The following is a 19,596-nucleotide window of genomic DNA, read 5'->3' as shown; positions in this document are numbered from 1 at the left end:
ACAATCCTCATCACTTTCTGTGGGCTGAAAACACTGGTACTGGTGAATGGAGAAGTCATGGACAGGACTGAGTTCTCTGAGGAAACAGCCAACATTCTCATCCCAGATGAAGCCCTTCTTCACTTTATTACAAAGGGACCACTCATGATGCATTGTTTAACGTAGGGCTTACTCACTCAGGATAATACACCTGAGAATCTGGACCTTGGTCGCAAGAATATTTCGGCTTCTTCGGCTTCTTGGGGGCAGCTCTCAGAGGTGAGAAGCTCAGGAATTGAAACATGAAGGTTTGGGAGTGCTTTACCTTCACACTTGGCTCACTGTCTCCAGGTGCAGCTGCAGGGCTTGAACCAGGCTTGTAAAACTCACAGATGTTGTGTTTCACCTCTTCTGTCTCTGGATTCTCTTAAATCAGCTGTAGGTGGGTATGCTATGGAGTGGTGAGAGCACAGACTATTCTCCTACCCTGATGTCTTGAGTACACATTCCCAATGACCCCTTTCATAGTCACATTAACTGAAGGCTGAGTTCCATTCCTGTGCAGGCCATTGCCATGAATCCCTGTGAAATGAGGTCGGGAGAAGTCAACGTGTTTCCAGAACTCCAGGTGAAGAAAGGGGTCTGAGCTGCACTCTGCTCCATTATCTTCTCTTCTGTGTGGGTCAGATTTGTGCTCCTCTAAAACTAATCAGCAAGTCAGGCTACTAGAGAAAACCACAATTGGTTTAATTCCCAGTTATCAAGCCTACCTTAAATATAAGGCTCACCACACCACCAAGTCTTAAGAACAGGCTTCAACTCAGGGATCTTATTTTGGTCCATTGCAGAGAAAGGTTGCCTTCCAGACCCTCAGGGAACAACATTCTTAATCTACGCTTGACTAAGTTCTAACTCTTTCCAGAAAACTGTTAGCGTATGCAAAAAATCCAACAACAAAAAAACACAACAGAATGGTGATAGTCATTCTATCACCAGTCTAGAGATCAATAAATACATTGTATTGGATAAATAAACCTTATTACGCTTGTTTAGAGTGTTGAAGAGCAGGGATCTTACTTTGAGGAGCAGGTTCACCTCACCCAAACGACCATATTGTCAATTGCCTCATATGTGGAAATTGATCACTGAATAAGGAAGACTGAAGAAGAATAGCTTTGACTGAATTGTAGTGATGGCCAAGAATACTGAAATAACATTGGTCTCCAAAAGCACAAACAAGTCTGTCCTCGAATAAATGAGCTCAGAATGCTAGTTAGAGGTAAAGAGAGTGAGAGCCCATATTACATACTTTGGACAATGTTGTCAGAAGGGAGCTGTCCCTGGAGAAGGACAGTATGTCCGGTAAAGTAGAGGGGCAGTGAAAAATAGGAATCCCTCAACTAAATGGATTGACACAGTGACGGCAACAATGGGTTCATCCTAAATTGAGAGTCTGTTAAAGGAGAATGCAGTGTTTCCTTCTGTTGTGTACTGGGTCCCTGCTATGTGGAATCAACTCAATGACACCTAACATTGACAACCTCAGAAACCACTAATCAATACAGAAGACAGGCACAAAATACTAGTGTGATAGTTATATTTACAAAAGTTATTTCCATGGTAACAGATGCCAAATCTTTCATGTGAACTTTGCCGGAACATAAACTCTCTTATTAAAAAGAAGGAATGGGTTTCCTTTGCTAAAACAAAACAAAACAAAACAAAACAAAAAAAAGTGATGATAAAATCACTGAGGAATTCCTGTCCCTCATTGATTTAAACCATTCTCCTGGAGGTGGACTGAAACAAATTCTCTACGATTCACCCAGCATGTCTTATGACAGAGTATTTCCCATCTTGGGCTCAAGTGTGAGGGTAGCACACAATCAGTCAGGTGTGAGTGACTATTTGTCCATCAAGATTACTGTAAATCATTTATCCCTCTGCGCAAGTAGTTCTCAACCTGTTGGTCACAACCCCTTTGGGGGTCAAACGACCCTTTCACAGGGACGCCTAAGAGTATTGGAAAACACATATTTCTGATGGTCGTAGGAACTGAGACATTTTCCATCACCAGGCAGGTCTGCGAACATGCAGATACACCCACATATGAGTCCCTGACGTGAAGACTCTTACCCATGCTACACCAGGCTTCATCGTGAAGATTGTTACCCATGCTACACCATGCTTCAAGACAAATTTCCATTTATTTATAATTAGAAATATTTCACAATACAATAATTACATGTTTTTGTGATTTATCACTATGCTTTAATCATGTTCAATTTGTAACAATGGAAATACATCCTGCATATGAGATATTTACATTATGATTCATAACAGTAGCAAAAATAGTGTTATGAAGTAGCAACTAAAATAATTTTATGTTTGGGGATCACCACAACATGAGGAACTGTATTAAAGGGTCACAGCATTAGGAATTTTGAGAAACACCACTCTACACTGAGGGGTCAGCTACAAGACCTGAGGATCCATCCAGAACAAGTGATCTATGAGTTGAGTGGGTTTCAAGATGCTCAGAGGGTCCAGAATCAACTGAATCAAAATTAAATTCCATGAGAAACTTCAAGGCTAAATCTAAAATAGATTAAAGACCAGAGGATTCACACACTATGAATAAACACTTTTTTTCTTAAGTTCAAGCTGTTGGGTGAAAACATAACAATAATTGTGAGAATACACTTACTATCATTTTCTATGAGACCAGTAATAAACTGTTAACAAGGTCATCAATAAAATGTAGATCAATATTTATAATGGATCTAAATGAAAAAGTGCTTGAAAATATTGGGAACTGAGTCAGACAACATACTGAAATAATTATATACCATGATTAATTGGAATCTTCCCCAGAGTTGATTTAACATAAGAAAATAAGCTCTGTAATATAGCAATTAATGCAAAAAATGATTAACTATCTAAATAGACACATGAAAAGTACTAAACAAAGTCGGAGGCTTTTCATGTTAAAAAAAACACCTCTGCAAATCTAACATGAAACAATATAGTTCAATATGTGAATATGCTAATACACATTCCTATTTTTAAAAAGTCAAAATGTCAGACTTAGACGAAAGAGCAAAACATCACCCCACCTCAGAAAAAGGACAAACATAAATGTTCACTTTCACCACTGATATTAAACATTGACTGTATGTTCTAACTAGAGCAATCAAAATAAGATTTTTTAAGGAAGAAAAGAGGCTTCCAAAATGAAATAAAATTTTCTCTAATCATAAATTAATGTTCATATCCATAAAATATTCAAAATATTTTAGGTAGGTAATAAATATAAAAACGTTGTAGGCTACATTTCAACAGGCAAAAATAACTTTTGAAACTTAACCCACTAACTATTAATTGCTAATCAACAACTCCCAAATCATTAACCCTTATACCTTAAGACGCTGAGCATCCTTACAGCTCACTGATAATATCCTAAAACACTGAACCCCTAACCACCTGAAAAGTTCTTTACCATCCACAATGTCTACTAACACCCTGAGCATTCCCTGATACCCACAGCCAATTAGGAACAAAAATTAGGATTTCCTTAAGAAATCCTAACACCATACACCAGGGGTCCTCAAACCACAGCCCTCAGGTCACATGACATGAGGCCTGCCGAGGATATTTATCAGGCCCACCAGTTGTTTTTGCCACCTCTGCCTGTCCTGCTTAGCACCAAACCTGTCCAGTGTGCATATGAATTTGTTCATAGTTTTTTAAAAAAAACTATTGTTTGGCCCTCCAACGGCCTGAGGGACAGTGAACTGGCCCCCTGCATAAAAAGTTTGAAGACCTCTGCCATACACTCTCAAACTAACCTAATTCAAATAACCCAATTGTTTGAATCAGGAGCACAACTTTGAGTATATTCTACAATCTTAATCCTAACTTTATCACACCATGTCTCAATATCAGAAACCACCTTCCAAAACTATACTGTTTAAACCATGACTCTACATCTTTATACCATAAAACAGAAGCCCCTAAGCAACTCCAAACATAAGCTGGTAGGCACGACACATTCTAAATATAAAGCCCTTTAATCTGTTCACCAACATCTGACTCTTAACTCCTGATACTTATGTTCTGTTTCTATCCATTGACTCTTGTTCTTGAACCGGGAACATTAATCCCGGGACCTAGATTCCAATCTCACACAGACTCTGACTCTAGCACTCTACAACCCCAAAGTGAACCAAAATCTAACCCATCAAGAAACTCACATTGCTAATTATGTATGTGGAACTGTCTGCTCTTTCAGACTTTACCTAAATGTAAGGAACTAAGGTAGGCAGACAGGCAAAACCAGGAATCACAAGCACGTTTTCAGTAAACTTTTAAGGCATTTGCATCTGATTCATGGAAGGTGGCAAAATAAAGTGGTTTATACATGTTTATATATGAATATTTTATATATGAAATGAAAAACTCATTAGCAATAAGTATACATGGAAATTCCCACGCTGGAAAACTAAATGGATCATGAAGAAACACTAGCAAAAAAGTAAAACAAAAGAGGCAATAGAAGAAATGCAAATGAGGACTCAGGTTTATAACCAATATGCGAAGAGCCCAAAGTCACCATTACAGTCCCCAAGAAACAAGGTGACCTTATTGAACTCAGAATACTGAGGTCACAGGGCATGGTTTTGTTCTGTTGCCCATTAAAAACAATGAACTGTCACTGAGTCCATTCTGACTTATAAACGTCTCTACAGGGCAGAGTACAAAAGGCTCTGTGTGTTTCTGAAACTGCAACTCTTTAAGGGACTAGAAAGCATCACCAGTTAATGGTTTTGAATTACTGAATGTGTGGTTAGCAATCCAACACATAACCCACTACATCTCCATGGGTACATCCTGTTCTTATAAACTGGAGAAAACTAGATGGCAGCTAACAATAAGAAAGGTATTCTTTTCAATGTCTCTAATTAATTAATCTAGTTAGGACCCAGAGCAAACATCAGTCCTCAAAATAGGGGGGAGGGACACATAGGTAAGTCCTCTCTCAGTTGATTTCTCCTGTGAACTCATTCTGTGTTCCTGCCTATGGAGCCATTTTGTTTAGTGCTGGTTTTCACCCTATGCCCTCAATAGTCTAATTAACTGAATTCATTGAAAACTGTGATTTGAAGGATGTGATGGGATTAACTAAGAGACAGCCCAAAAGAGTTTGTTCCAGGAGAAAATACCTTCTGAAGTTATCCATTAAAAATCTTACTGAGTATAGATTTACTCTGAAACCACATATGGTCACCATACAGAATCAAATGGTGGGTCAAATGATTGCCATTTATCAAATTATTATCTAATTTAAATACAAGGAGCTCATTGGTAGCCAATCTTTCATGCCATGAATGCACAAGTGGGTTTCAAAAAGATCATGGAAAAATGCAATAAAGATAATGCTGAAGACTGTAGTATTATTATGTTAAACAGAATAATGTAATAAATATTTTATAATTCCTCAATTACTATATATAAGAATTATATATCTGAATGTTACCTTGTATTAGGAATAATATATCTTAAAAATCTTTAAGAAACCTATTCACCTTCCATAAAAATGCAGAAAGAATATTAAGAAATTTACATAGAGTGTCTCTCTTGAAGATCTACTAAAGTTGATATTAATTTTATTCTCTAGCTATGGTAAAGAGACCAGTTAGGTTACAGTATATCTGTATGATTCACATAGAAAATTGTGAGAGCTGGGGGACTTCCGGGAAGATGGCAACGGAGTGACACATACCAGAGGGACTCCGCAGATTCCAGCCCAGGAGAGTTGCTCAGAGGGAAATTCAATGCCACTGGATCGCAGGAGGCACATCATAAAGATAAGTAGGCTCAGATCCACGGTGTTTTGAGGGGATGGGGGCTTTTGGCTTACCTCAGTGGAAGCCGGCTGGGGCTCGACCCTAGCCTAGCCACTGTGTCTGCCAAAGCCGGGACAATTTGGAGCCTGTAGCAGGGCTTGGCCTCCGCGCAGCCACAGTTTTCCCCTGCCTACCTCAGGGCAGGGACAGGGCCCTTGAGGCTCCACCAGCAGGGATTGGTGTTCAGCTGCATTGTTGCTTCTGTTTGCTTCTCTGCTCTATATTCCCACGCAGTCTTGGAGGGCTTTGCAGGGGCTTTTTTGGGGCACAGCCACAGCTTGCCGCGCCACGTGGGCTGAGCATGGACTGAACCCAAACCCCCACAGCTCCATAGGCAGGGATCAAGCTTCAGGTACACTGCAGTGTCGGTTAACATCTCTGCTCTCTGTCCCCCCACTTCTCTGGGGGCTGCTCAGCAGCTTTCTTGCGACTGTTCTTGGTGCTCAGCTGCTTTCTTGCTACTGTTCTTGGTGCTCAGCTGTGGATTGCCGCTGGGGCTTGGGGCAGGGAGTGGGCCCTTGCAGGTCCACAGGCAGGGAGTGGCACTCAGCTGCACAGTTGCTTTTCCTTCCCTCACTTCCCTGTACCCCGGCACAGTCCAGTCTCACTTTTTAATTTTTCTCCCCCTCTTGTTCCTGAACTGCTCTCTCACACTCCATTGCAGACTTACAGGACACTCCCATTGCCCTAGGGTATTTGCGCCTGGGCCACACCCAGCTAGGTGAGCTCCAACCTGCATAGATAGCCCAAGGCTAGGGAAAGGCCTGCTTGCTCTCCAGGGGATACTCCTCAGGCTCCTCACCAGGGAGTTCCTGCCTGTGTACCTGGGGACATAAGGCAGCTCAGCCAACACTTATCAATATTCAAACCAATAGCAGGGACTTCAGCCCAGCCTCTGCACCACTGGGGCAGGCAGCCAACCTGCCATCTGGGGCACTCCCCTGATAGGGAAGCCACAGGAAGATAAAGTGGTAGGTTAATAACCTAGCAAAATCAGCTGTAGGCAGTTCGAAGAAGCATTCCTATAAGTCTTCCAGAGAGTGACTAGAAAATGGCACCTGGTCCCTCAAAAACAACTCAACGCAAACAGCCATCAGCCCCAACGACCTCAACGAAAAAAACAGGAGAAACAAAAGACAAAGGCAGAAGATGTGCTGAACATAGCAACATACATAGAAGAAGCAGACATTGAGATACCATACAAAGAAATTCTCAGAATGCTGCTTGGAGCCATGCAAGATATGAGGGAAACAATACAGAAAAGAGATGAAACGATAGAGGAGATAAAAGACATACACCAAAGGGAAATACAGAAGCTTAGGGAGGAAATAACGAAAAACAAGAGCAAAATCATGTTCCTTGAGAATCTATTGGAGGAATCAGAGAACCACATCAGTGTCTTGGAGGACAGCCAAGCAGACTTTAATAAACGTGAACAAAAATCTAATAAGAGCATCAGAGAAGCCGAAGCAAACCTAAGAGCTATGTCTGATGCTATGAAGAGGAACAACATTAGAATTATTGGCCTACTGGAGGAAGGCACAACAAAGAAGTCATCTGCAACTATAGCGAGAGAATTCTTGGAGGAAAACTTCCCCAGTCTAATGAATGAAAACCAAGCAACCATCCAGGAGGCTGAAAGAACACCAGCACAACGGGACCCCAAGAAGAAATCACCAAGACACATAATAGTTAAATTATCCAACTTTGAGGAAAAGGAGAAAATCATGAGAGCAGCTAGGGCAAAACAAGCAATCACATATAAAGTTCAAAACATAAGGATATGCTCAGACCTATCAGCAGAAACTATGAAAAAAAGGAGAGAGTGGAGTAACATATTCCAAAAGTTGAAGGAAAACAACGCAAATCCAAGAATACTCTACCCAGCCAAATTATTGATCAAGATTGATGGAGAAGTAAAAGTCTTCCCAGACAAGGAAAAACTCAAAAAATATGTTACAACAAACCCAGCCTTACAAAAGATCCTCGCCGACTCAGTATGAGCAGAAGAACAACACTCACCAAGCACAAATAAGAGACCAACACATAGAACAACCTCACCCAAAGCACAACAAAGAGAAAACAGACCCCAAGACAGCAATGGCTTAGAAAACACAACCCATCAATTTGCTGCCTATAGGAGACACATCTCAAGGCTACAGACAAAAATAGGCTGAGAATCAAAGGCTGGAGAAGGACCTACCAAGCAAACAGCAATACAAAAAAAGCAGGTGTTGCAATCCTTATCTCGGATAAAATTGACCTAAAAGTGCAAACCATAAAAAGAGATAAAGAGGGCCACTATATAATGCTCAAGGGAATCATAGACAATAAACCACTAAGCATTGTAAACATATATTCCCCGAATGAGAGACCAGCTCAATACGTCAGTCAACCAAACACTCCAAAAGATTAAGAAAGAAATCACAGACTCGACAATTATAGTGGGCGACTTCAACACACCACTCACTGAGAAAGATAGATCACAGGGAAAGAAACTCAACAAGGAGACTAGAGAGCTAATATCCACAATTAGACAATTTGACCTAATAGATATTTACAGAGCTTTTCATCCAAATAAAAAAATTTCACATTCTTTTCAAGTCCCCATGGCACATATTCAAAAATAGACCACATGCTGGGGCAAAAGGTAAATCTACATAAATTTAAGTACATTGAAATAATACAGGCCTCTCTCTCTGACCACTGTGCCATAAGACTGGAAATCAGCAAAAAGAAGACGAAGAAAATAAGAGCAAATAATTGGAGGATGAATAACTCTATACTGCAAAAGGAGTGCATACTGGTGCAGATCAGAGACGAAATCAGGAAATTTCTAGAAACCAACGAAAATGAGCACACGATGTACCAAAACTTATGGGACACAGCAAAGGCAGTCATCAGAGGAAGGTTCATAGCAATACAAGCACACCTAAGAAAGAAAGAGAGACTCATGATGGATACGCTGACACAAAATTTACAAAAACTAGAGCAGAGTCAGCAGGAAAACCCTACTAATAGCAAAAGAAATTATAAAAATCAGGGATGAGAGTCAGGAGAGGAAAAATAAAAACACAATGGAAAAAATTAATATCGCTAAAAGTTGGTTCTTTGAAAGGATAAACAGGATCGATAGACCATTGGCAAACCTAACCAAAGAAAGGAGGGAACAAATCTCAATAGCAAGAATAAGGGATGAAAGAGGGGTCATTACAACAGACCCTAATGAAATCAAAAGGATAGTTACACAGTACTAGGAAGGATTGTACTCCAGTGAATTCAACAATTTGGAAGACATGGACAAATTCCTGGAAAAACAATCCCTCCCTAGACTATCCTCAGTGGACATCAAGAATCTCAACAGACCCATAGCAATAGAAGAAATAGAAAAGGTTATCAAGGGATTTCCAACAAAAAAATTCCCTGGACCAGATGGCTACACTGGAGAATTCTACCAAGCATTCAGGGAAGAACTAATACCAATCCTACACAAACTTTTCCAGAACATAGAAAAAGATGGCAAACTCCCAAACTCCTTCTATGAAGCTAGTATAACTCTGATACCCAAACCGGGCAAGGATCCCACAAGAATCGAGAATTACAGACCAATATCCCTAATGAACATTGATGCAAAAATCCTTAACAAAATACTAGCCAACAGAATACAAAAGTATATAAAATAAATAATTCACCATGACCAAGTGGGATTCATACCAGGGATGCAGGGATGGTCCAACATATGAAAGACCATCAGTATTATTCGTCACAATGACATGAAAAAGTATAAGAATCAAATGATTATATCAATAGACGCAGAAAAAGCATTCGACAACATCCAACACCAATTCCTGTTTAAGACACTAGCGAAGATAGGAATGGAAGGAAAGTTCCTCAAGACAATACAAGCTATATATGAAAAACCAACAGCCAAAGTGGTAGTCAATGGAGAAAAGACTAACACAATCCCACTGAAAAAGGACCAGATAAGGATGCCCCTTGTCCCCACTCCTATTTAATATCGTGCTGGAGGTTTTAGCTAACAGCATAAGGCAAAGAAGTGACATCAAAGGTATTCGTCTGGGGAAGGAAGAGGTGAAACTATTGTTATTTGCAGTTGATATGATTCTATATATGGAAAATCCCAAAAGTTCCACAAGTGGAGTACTGGAAGCAATAGAGGAGTTTGGCAGAGTGTCAGGATACAAGATCAACAAACAGAAGTCCTTCGGACTATTATACACATCATATAAGACCACAGAAGAAGAGATCAAAAAGGTCGTACCCTTCACAATAGCCAAACACAAATTGAAATATCTAGGGATACACCTGACTGAAAAAACAAAAGCCCTATATAGGGAAAACTATAGAACACTATTACAAGAAACCAAGAGCAACCTCAACAAATGGAAGAATATTCCATGCTCTTGGATTGGGAGACTTAATATAGTTAAGATGTCAGTTCTGCCAAAAGGACTATATAAGTTTAATGCCACCCCAATACAATTACCATCACCTTTCTTAAAAAAAAATGGAAAAACTGATTACCAACTTCATATGGAGAGGGAGAAACCCAGAATTAGCAGAGAACTCCTCAAGAAGAAGGACACTGTAGGAGGGCATGCTTTACCTGACTTTGGCACATACTATGCAGCCACAGTTCTCAAAACTGCATGGTATTGGTACAATGACAGATACTCAGACCAATGGAAAAGAACTGAAAACCCAGAAATAAAAGCATCAGCATACACACAGCTGATCTTTGATAAGGGCCCCAAATATATCAAATGGGAAGCCGATGCCCTCTTTAACAAGTGGTGCTGGAAAAAATGGATATCAACATGCAGAAAAATGAAGGAAGACCCTTATCTCACTCCATGCACAAGAATAAACTCAAGGTGGATCACAGACCTTGAAGTTAAACCCCAAACTATTAGGGCCATCAATGAGGGAATTGGGACCAACTTGAGAACTTTGGCGCAGGGAATGCACAGGCTATCAGAAGTAGGGAAGGACACAAACACAGAGGAGGCACAAATTGACAAATGGGATATACTGAAGATAAAACACTTGTGTACATCTAAAGAATTCACCAAGAGAGTAATAAGAGATTCCACAAACTGGGAAAACATCTTTAGCAATGACATATCAGACAAAGGCCTTATTACTAAAACCTAGAATACTCTGCTAGCTTCCAAAAAACAAAAACAAAAACCAATAGCCCACTAGAAAGGTTCGCAAAGGACTTGAACAGAAATTTTACAAGGACAGAAATCCGAATGGCCAATAAACATATGAGAAAATGTTCCCGATCTTTAGCCATAAGAGAAATGCAAATTAAAACAACAATGAGGTACCACCTGACACCCTCAAAGGTAGCCCAATTCAAAAAATCAGAAAGCAACAAGTGTTGGAGGGGCTGTGGGGAGACAGGAACTCTCATCCACTGCTGGTGGGCCTGTAAGTATATACAGCCACTATGGAAATCAATCTGGCGATACCTAAAACAGATGGAAATAGAGTTACCATATGACCCAGCAATCCCCCTACTGGGCATATACCCAGAAGAGGCAAGGAACAAATCAAGACCAGACATCTGTGCTCCAATGTTCATTGCGGCACAGTTCACAATTGCAAGGAGTTGGAAGCAACCCAAATTTCCATCACCTGACGATTGGATTAAAAAAAATGTGGTATAAACATACAATGGAGTACTACGCATCACTAAAAAGCAGTGATGAACGTATGAGGCACATAGCGGCATGGGAAGAACTGGAGGAAATCATGCTAAGCAAAGTAAGTCAGGCACAAAAGGACAAGTACAACATGAGCCCGCTGATGTAAGTATTAAAAAATTTTTTTTTAATGCAAAAGTGGCATAGGGAAAAAATCTACTGTATACAAACATTTCTGGGGTGAAGTCTGTGTAGTATGGCAGAGACCAGACCAAAACCAGGGATGCACAAGGTAGACAACAGTGGAGGAGGTGGGGAAAGGAAAATAAAAGGATGACTATAAGGAATCAAAGGGAAGTGGGGGCATGAGGTACTAATCCACCCAAGGGGAGGGTATTGTTTATATCTTCACAGGAAAGTGGGACCAGACTTCAACCCAGTGCCACAAGGTGTGAATGCAATATCCCGGCATGGAGTAGGGAACCAGTGGAGAGGTCTGGGAGGCTGGCCCCAGCACCAAAAATTAAGTGTATTCCTGCCCCTCCCCCAAAAAGAATTTGTTTCAAAGGATGACATTGATTCTGCAGCTCCGGGAGATGGACATATCTGATCAGAGCACATGGGAGCAGATGAAGGGGCAGGAGAAGACAGTGGAACACAGCCTGGCCCACCAGGCCGTGAGGATGATGTTCCGGAGTAGAGCAGCCAGTCTACAGAGAGAACAACATGGCTGGCCCTACTATGAGACATGATGCCCCTCAGTGGCTAAGGGCGATACAGGGGATAGCACCGGAGACACAGTGTGGGAATTGCACCTGACCTGATCCCACCACACCGAGGCAAAGCACTGGGGGAGTGCAGTGGAACAGCAGGGGAATGGAGTGGCAAGGTCCCCAGGGAATGCTGAAGGTAGACTTTGGGGCAGGGCGTGGTGCCCCAACAGACTGGACTGGAAAACGCTCCTAAGGGCCAGCAAATGATCCTTGAACGAACTACAAGCCTTTCTTTTGTGAAGTGTTTTGTTTTGTTCTTTGTCAGTGGTTTGTTTTTGTTGTTTTGTTGTCTGGTTGTATACTGTTGCTTTGTTTTCCTCTGTCTTGTTTTAGTGCATGTTAGTGTCTCCACATGTCTGTTTGAATAGGACAGGCTGGATGAACTATCTGGAGGAAAAACAATGGGACAGACAGTTCCGGGTGGGGGAGGGGGAGGAGGGTAAGGAAGTGGTGTTAATAAACACAGGGACAAGGGAACAACATGGGACCCAAAATGGTAGTGAGGGGTGAGTGGCAGGCCTGATGGGGAACGATCCAGGGTAAGGTTGCGTAGAGAAGAGGTATAGCTGTAGCCCAGGTGGGGATGGAGCATGGTAGTGGGGCAGGAGGAAAGTCAAGGGAGATGGAGGAAGGAGCTGGGAGTCAAGGGGCATTTATGGAGGTCTAGACAAAGACATGTACATGCAAACATATATATGAGGATGGGGAAATAGATCTAAGTGTCTACATTTATAGGTTTAATATTAAGGTGGCTGAAGGACCTTGGGCCTCTACTCAAGCACTCCCTCAATGCATGAATACTTTCTTTTATTAAATTGGCACTCTATGATGCTCACTCTCCCGACATAGCTGCTGAAGCCAAAGTGGGTGAACAAGTAAATGTGGTGAAGAAAACTGATGGTGCCCGGCTATCAAAAGAGATAGTGACTGGGGTCTTAAAGGCTAGAAGATAAACAAGCGGCCATCAAGCTCAGAAGCAACAAAGTCCACATGGAAGAACACACCAGCCTGGGTCATCGAGTGGTCCCGAAGGGATCAGTTATCAGGCATCAAAGAACAATTAATCATCATATCATTGGCTGCACACCTCCATGATAGGATTGCTGAAGACAAATGGGTGCATAAGCAAATGTGGCGAAGAAAGCGGATCGTGCCCGGCTATCAAAAGAGATAATGTCTGGGATCCTAACGGCTTGAAGGTGAACAAGCAGCCATGTAGCTCAGAAGCAAAAAAGCCCACATGGAAGAAGCACACCAGCCAATGCGATCACGAGGTGCCCAAGGGACCAGGTATAAGGCATCATGCAAAAAAAAAAAAAGAATATATGTATATATATATATATATATATATATATATATATATATATATATACCATATTGAATGACGGGGGAAGTGCAAAGTGGAGACCCAAGGCCCAAGTGTCGGCCACTGGAGATCCCCTCATAGAGGGGTTAGGAGAGGAGATCGGTCAGTCAGGGTGCGAGGTAGTACCGATGAAGAACACAGCTTTCCCCCCAGATCCTGGATGCTTCCTCCCCCAAACTACCATGATCAAAATTCTACCTTGCAGGGCTGGATAGGACAGAGGTTGTACACTGGTACATATGAGGGCTAGAGGCACAGGGAATCCAGGGTGGATACCTTCAGGACCAAGGGTGTGAGGGGCAATGCTGGGAGAGTATAGGGTGAGTGGGTTGGAAAGGGGGAACTGATTACAAGGATCCACATGTGACCTCCTCCCTGGGAGAGGGACGGCAGAGAAGGGGGGGAAGGGAGACTCCGGATAGGGCAAGATATGACAAAATAACGATGTATAAATTACCAAGGGCACATGAGGGCGGGGGGAGCGAGGAGGGAGGGGAAAAAAAAGAAAAAAAAAGAGGACCTGATGCAAAGGGCTTAAGTGGAGAGCAAATGCTTTGAGAATGATTGGAGCAGGGAATGTATGGATGTGCTTTATACAATTGATGTAATGTATACGTATGGATTGTGATAAGAGTTGTATGAGCCCCTAATAAAACGTTTTAAAAAAAAGAAAATTGTGAGAGCTGAAAATTAACAGAATGACTTAATTTTTCTGAGTCCTGCAAATTTTGCATATTCAAAAAGGTGGTTTCTCATGTTATAGTTAAAAATTCAACCTCATTTTATAGTTTAGAGTTTTCCTTCTTTGAAAGAATGCCAGGTCCCATAGGTTCTGGAATGTGTGCACATGCACGCATGTGTGCCTGGCTTAGTTTTTGATGTCCCTGAGCATTATAATGGTTACCATGGATAGATGTTCATGGAGAGATTCAAAGTTTCTGTCTACTCAGAGTCTCCGGGAAGAAAGCCTTTGAGAAACCAGTCACTGAAACCCCTCTGCAACATCCCTGTGCAATGACACACATGGAGTCTGCAGGAGTTGGTGTGTGTTTGATGGCATCTGTTTGGCTGGGTTAATTTCTAGGGGTGGGGGAGAGTCCTGGTTTCATTTCCTACTCTCAAAGCTGGCAGTTCAACTACACCAGCAGATCTGTATAAGAAAAACGAGGCTGGTTGTTCCTGTATAGATTTTGAATCTCAGATACCTACATAGGAACACTATGAGTGAGAATTGACATTGTGGCAGTGAGTTTGCTTTTTGGGGTTAAAGACAAGGAAGGTTTGTAGGTGGCACACACCGCTTGAACTAGACTGTTCCACTAAGGGTTGATGGATTAAATTCAGCCTGCATTATGTGGAAGACAGGACTGGAGATCTATTTCCACAAATGATACTCCAGAAATGCTATGAGCTGTTCTGCTCTGTAACACATGAAGTTGCCATGAGATGGAATTAACATGACATGGAACCTAACCAAAGGGAAAACAAACATGATGAAAGCATATTCATGTCTATGGACAAACATTGGTTTTATGTTGAAAATATGACTAAATCAGAAACGCAAAATAATTTTCATTAAGAATCACCATGCCCATAGTGAAAAACATGTAAGCCTACTGAGAATTTGACCTATCTAAATTACTTAGTGAATAAGTCCTACTGCTACAGTAAATGTATGGCAACTCCACGAAATGTAAGCAGTTGTATCCCATGATGTGGCAATCTGGTTACATATTAATTATAGCCTAGAAACCACAAGGAAAAGTTTAAGGTCCTATGGCATCACAAACAGTGCACCAGAGTGCACCTGAGAACAATAAAGCAGCGAATAAAACAAGCCTTTTAACAAGAGTACTTGGATAAAGGGTTAGAACAATTAAGTATTTCCATGCCGTGGGAGATAGAAAATGGTAACTTTATTTTCAATAAGATGATATCTTACTATATATAAGAATTATATATCTGAATGTCACCTTGTATTAGGAATAATTGTGACCCAATATTTTTAAAATTAGGAGTTAACCTTAGTAGGACACAATTCTTACACAGTCAAATCAAATAAATTGAAGAAGAAACAGTTAACAAATGAAATAAATACATCAAAAGGATTAAATCAATTTATATAATTAGAATTGGGTTCTATGAAACATTGTCTGTACCCACTAGGATAACTGATAAATGAACGCTTTAAATACTATGTAACTGTGAAAATAACTCAAAACAACCAAAAAAGTGCTTACTTTGAAGGCATGTGTCACTAAAAGATAATATTAATGCACAAAACCAAAACTCACTGTCATCGAGTCACTTCTGACTGCCTCTGAATTTTCAAAACGTAAACTCTTTACAGTTGAAGAAAAGCTATTCTTTCTCCAGATTGATACACAAAATGACCTGAAAACAAAATATTTTCTGGATTCTGCAAATCAAAGGATGATAAAGGAAACCAAAATTCCCTGTTAATAAAAAGAGTGGACATTAAATCTGGGTCAGCAATGATCTACGAGTCACCAGGGAAGATAAGGGGGTGGTGGCACGGGTAGAAGAGCGCAGTGATAAAGAGGTGAGCCATTAACACAACCAATGTCTGAGCTGAGGTGCTCTTCACACTCCAAGTGGAAAGGTGCAGCATCAGCAGAGACAAAACCCAGGAGCTCTAGTAGAGATTAAAGTCTTAGCACCCCAGTTAGTAAAGGGCTGTGGATGGCAGTGCATGCCTAACGTCCATTTGAAGGGCATCCCTGTTAGGTTTCTCTCTCCGGCCTAAATCTCAGCCTCGGTCCTTAGCTCCACGCGAGAAAGATTTCATGCCAAAGCCGGGCTTGTGATCCAAGTGAATTTAATGAAAGTTCAAAGAAGCATCAGGTTTACGCGGCACCCATAGGATTCCTTTGACCATGCGGCCTGGCAGAGACTGCTCCGGGACACGCAAGGATCTCTCTCCTCCCAAAAGACCACCAGACCACCCAAACAAGACAAGACCAAGAGACCAGGCGCCCAAGAGACCCTCTCCCTTCTGGTCCCTGCCTTTCCAAGGGTTCCCGGGGGAGGTGTGGTGAAAGACCCCAGGTCGATCCCATTGGCTGAATTGCAATCACCCAGCCCAGGTGGGCTGATCCAGGTGTAACGCCCATCCAAGCCCACCAGCGGGTAAATCCAGCTTTTGTCTTTGCTGGCTCTCCTGGGCATGCGTAATGGACTTCCCAATTCCCTAGGCTAAGCTACCTAACATCCCCATAGATTAAATCCTCCACCGAATTATTTCTGATTATTAATAAATGTTCTCTTTAAATTTTATTTGAGATTGGAGTCCCTTTTGCAGTCTGAAACAGAGCACAAGCTAGTTTCCGATGGGCAGAAATGACTAAGGAAGCACACGCAGTCAAGATCTGTTTTAGATGAAAAAGGAGACCCCATTTTAAATATAGTTTAAAGAGAATATTTTTTAAATGTTAAGAGACAAAGACAAAGTAAAGACACAAACAAATCATGTATCTGGAAGAGGGAAGCGACCAACAAGAGGTTGAAATGGCTTCCCAGGTTCACAATTGAGATGTGAATTAAAGAGGTTGTAGGGGTGGGGCAGGGCAAAGGAAACTGCCACAAAAGCATGATTGGTGATCAATGAATACATCACAATGACAGACACTTCCATCCTTAGATAGCGGGCTTACAAGATGGGTCCAGGGCCTCCTGACCGATGCAGTCAGGGCAAGGCTGATTGGACTTGGCTCCTGTCTAGGAGAGCCCCTAAACCATTTGGTGACCTCCATCAAGGACACACATGCAGGCAAACATCCAAGAGACACTGCCCCTCCCTGGGCTGCCTGGAGAGTTGAAGGAAATCCACTCTCAAAAGTCCTCTGCCTACACACTCAGTGGAGGTTTACTCGATGTGAGGACTTAAACTGTGCGGGGTTTGGGGCTGTGACTGCTATGCCACCCTTTTGCAAAGCAAGGTGCTGGGAAGTTAAACTCTAATACAGACCACAGTCATCATGGGGTGGCCTGATAACTGCAAGGCTGGCCGCTCCTTTCGGTAAAGGCCACTCTGGGGTCCCTTGCTCTCATGCCTGACACCTGACATGGAGGGAACGGACACCAGACAAGAAACTACACCCAATCGGGCCTTTCTGGCTTGAGAGGTGAGGGTGCATGAGGGGTTCTGGGCAGGATAAAGGAGGCAGAGTATTCCCATGCGTGAATGCTCTGAGGCCTGTACCCAGCTCAGAAAGGATTTAAATGGAAATGTCCCAGGGGATCATGGCATCCTGGAACAGGGGCCGACAGGGTGCGGGAATTGTAATGTCCTCAGGAACCAAGACACAGCTGGGGACGTCACCCTGCAGGGGCCTCCATTCATGGAATCCACATGGAAACATAGAGACTCACCTACGCTTGTGGGAAGCTCACTCTGAACCTTCTCAGTCAGAGGAAGTAGGTTCAACAGGAAATTGCATCACCTAGGTAGGGGGTGGGGTGGAGTCTGCCCTAAGGGGTGTGACCTGGAAGAGATGGGGAGGGAGGGGCCAAGAGGTGAGCTTCAGCACCTGGAGTGGCAACTGATTCATACTTAGTTGCATAGTCTGGAAGCTCTGCTGAAACCTGTTCATTTTGGGTGACCCTGCCTGCATTTGAAACACAACAACACACAAGCCATGGCAGAAAGACAAGCTGACAGAAAGTGGTGGGTGGAGAGCAGGCATCCCAACTGGGAATATCCCCAAGAGACACTCCCATTGCATGGATTACAGAGACATACCTGATAGCACCTGATGCATTCTGCTCCACTTGACCATGCCTCTCCTGGCACCATATGACTTCCTCATGAACTCCTCCAATCACGCAAGTCAAAGAGGCCTAAGCCTTGTAGACTCAAGAGCCACAACGGAAAGACCCTTTACAAAACTTCATCCTCAGACACTGATTTCAGGCTCTGCTCCCTATGCTAGACCACCCAGACTCCAGCCTCCTTTTCCCAGGTGCATGCTCAGGTGAGCATCTAGATTAGGGATTCCTGAAAATGCCACAGTTGTCTTCTGCTCCTCCTTGTCCCCCTCCACCTCTGTATCGATCTCCTCATTGCTAAAGATGTATTCCCCCCAGTCTGTGGGTTTTGTATTACTCTTTTGATGAAAACTTTCTGCGTGCATAACAGTGTCTTATTTCCAGCAAGTTCCAATCATCTAATTGTCCTTCACCAACAGTGTTTCCTTTAATACATTTGTTGTGTTGAGGTCTCTCCCTTCTGTTTCCATATTATTGAGTGTTTTTATCAGGAATGGGTGTTGGATATTGTCATATATCTTTTCTACATCTATTAACATGATCAAAGGGTTCTTATTCTTTTCCCTGTTTATGTAGTCGGTTACATTAATATTTTTTCTAATGTTGAAACATCCTTGCATCCCTGGTAATAATCCCACTCAGTCAAGGTGAAATATGAACTCAAAGGCAGGGATAGGTTCTCTCTAACTCAATCAATCCCATTTCCACAAACCTGCACATAAACTGTTAGGGTATATGATGTAATCATTCTCCTCAATTAATTAGAGTCATGAAATCATCAAATTTGTTACTGTGTTGTTAAAACACCAGTATAATATATCCCGTTGTAGAGTGTATTTTTAAATGCTTTTACCCCACATTCTCTGCAGTTGTAAAATAAAAAAAAATTTTCTCATGCAGATCTACAGTTGTTCAATATTGTCCTTAACTCTTGATTAATCTTGCAGTTATATATTTTAAAACCATGATTATATGTTTTCAACAACTGTTCTGAATGATTATTAAGTTAATGCTTATTTTTAAAAGAAATATTCTAACATTTTAGTACTTATTGTACTTAGAGCCAGTGTACAATGGAAGTTGTTATTGTTTGGTGTCATTAAGTGAGTTCT

Source organism: Tenrec ecaudatus, chromosome 15 (genome assembly GCF_050624435.1).
Source record: "Tenrec ecaudatus isolate mTenEca1 chromosome 15, mTenEca1.hap1, whole genome shotgun sequence".
Classification (NCBI taxonomy): Eukaryota; Metazoa; Chordata; class Mammalia; order Afrosoricida; family Tenrecidae; genus Tenrec; species Tenrec ecaudatus.
This window is presented reverse-complemented; position numbering follows the sequence as displayed.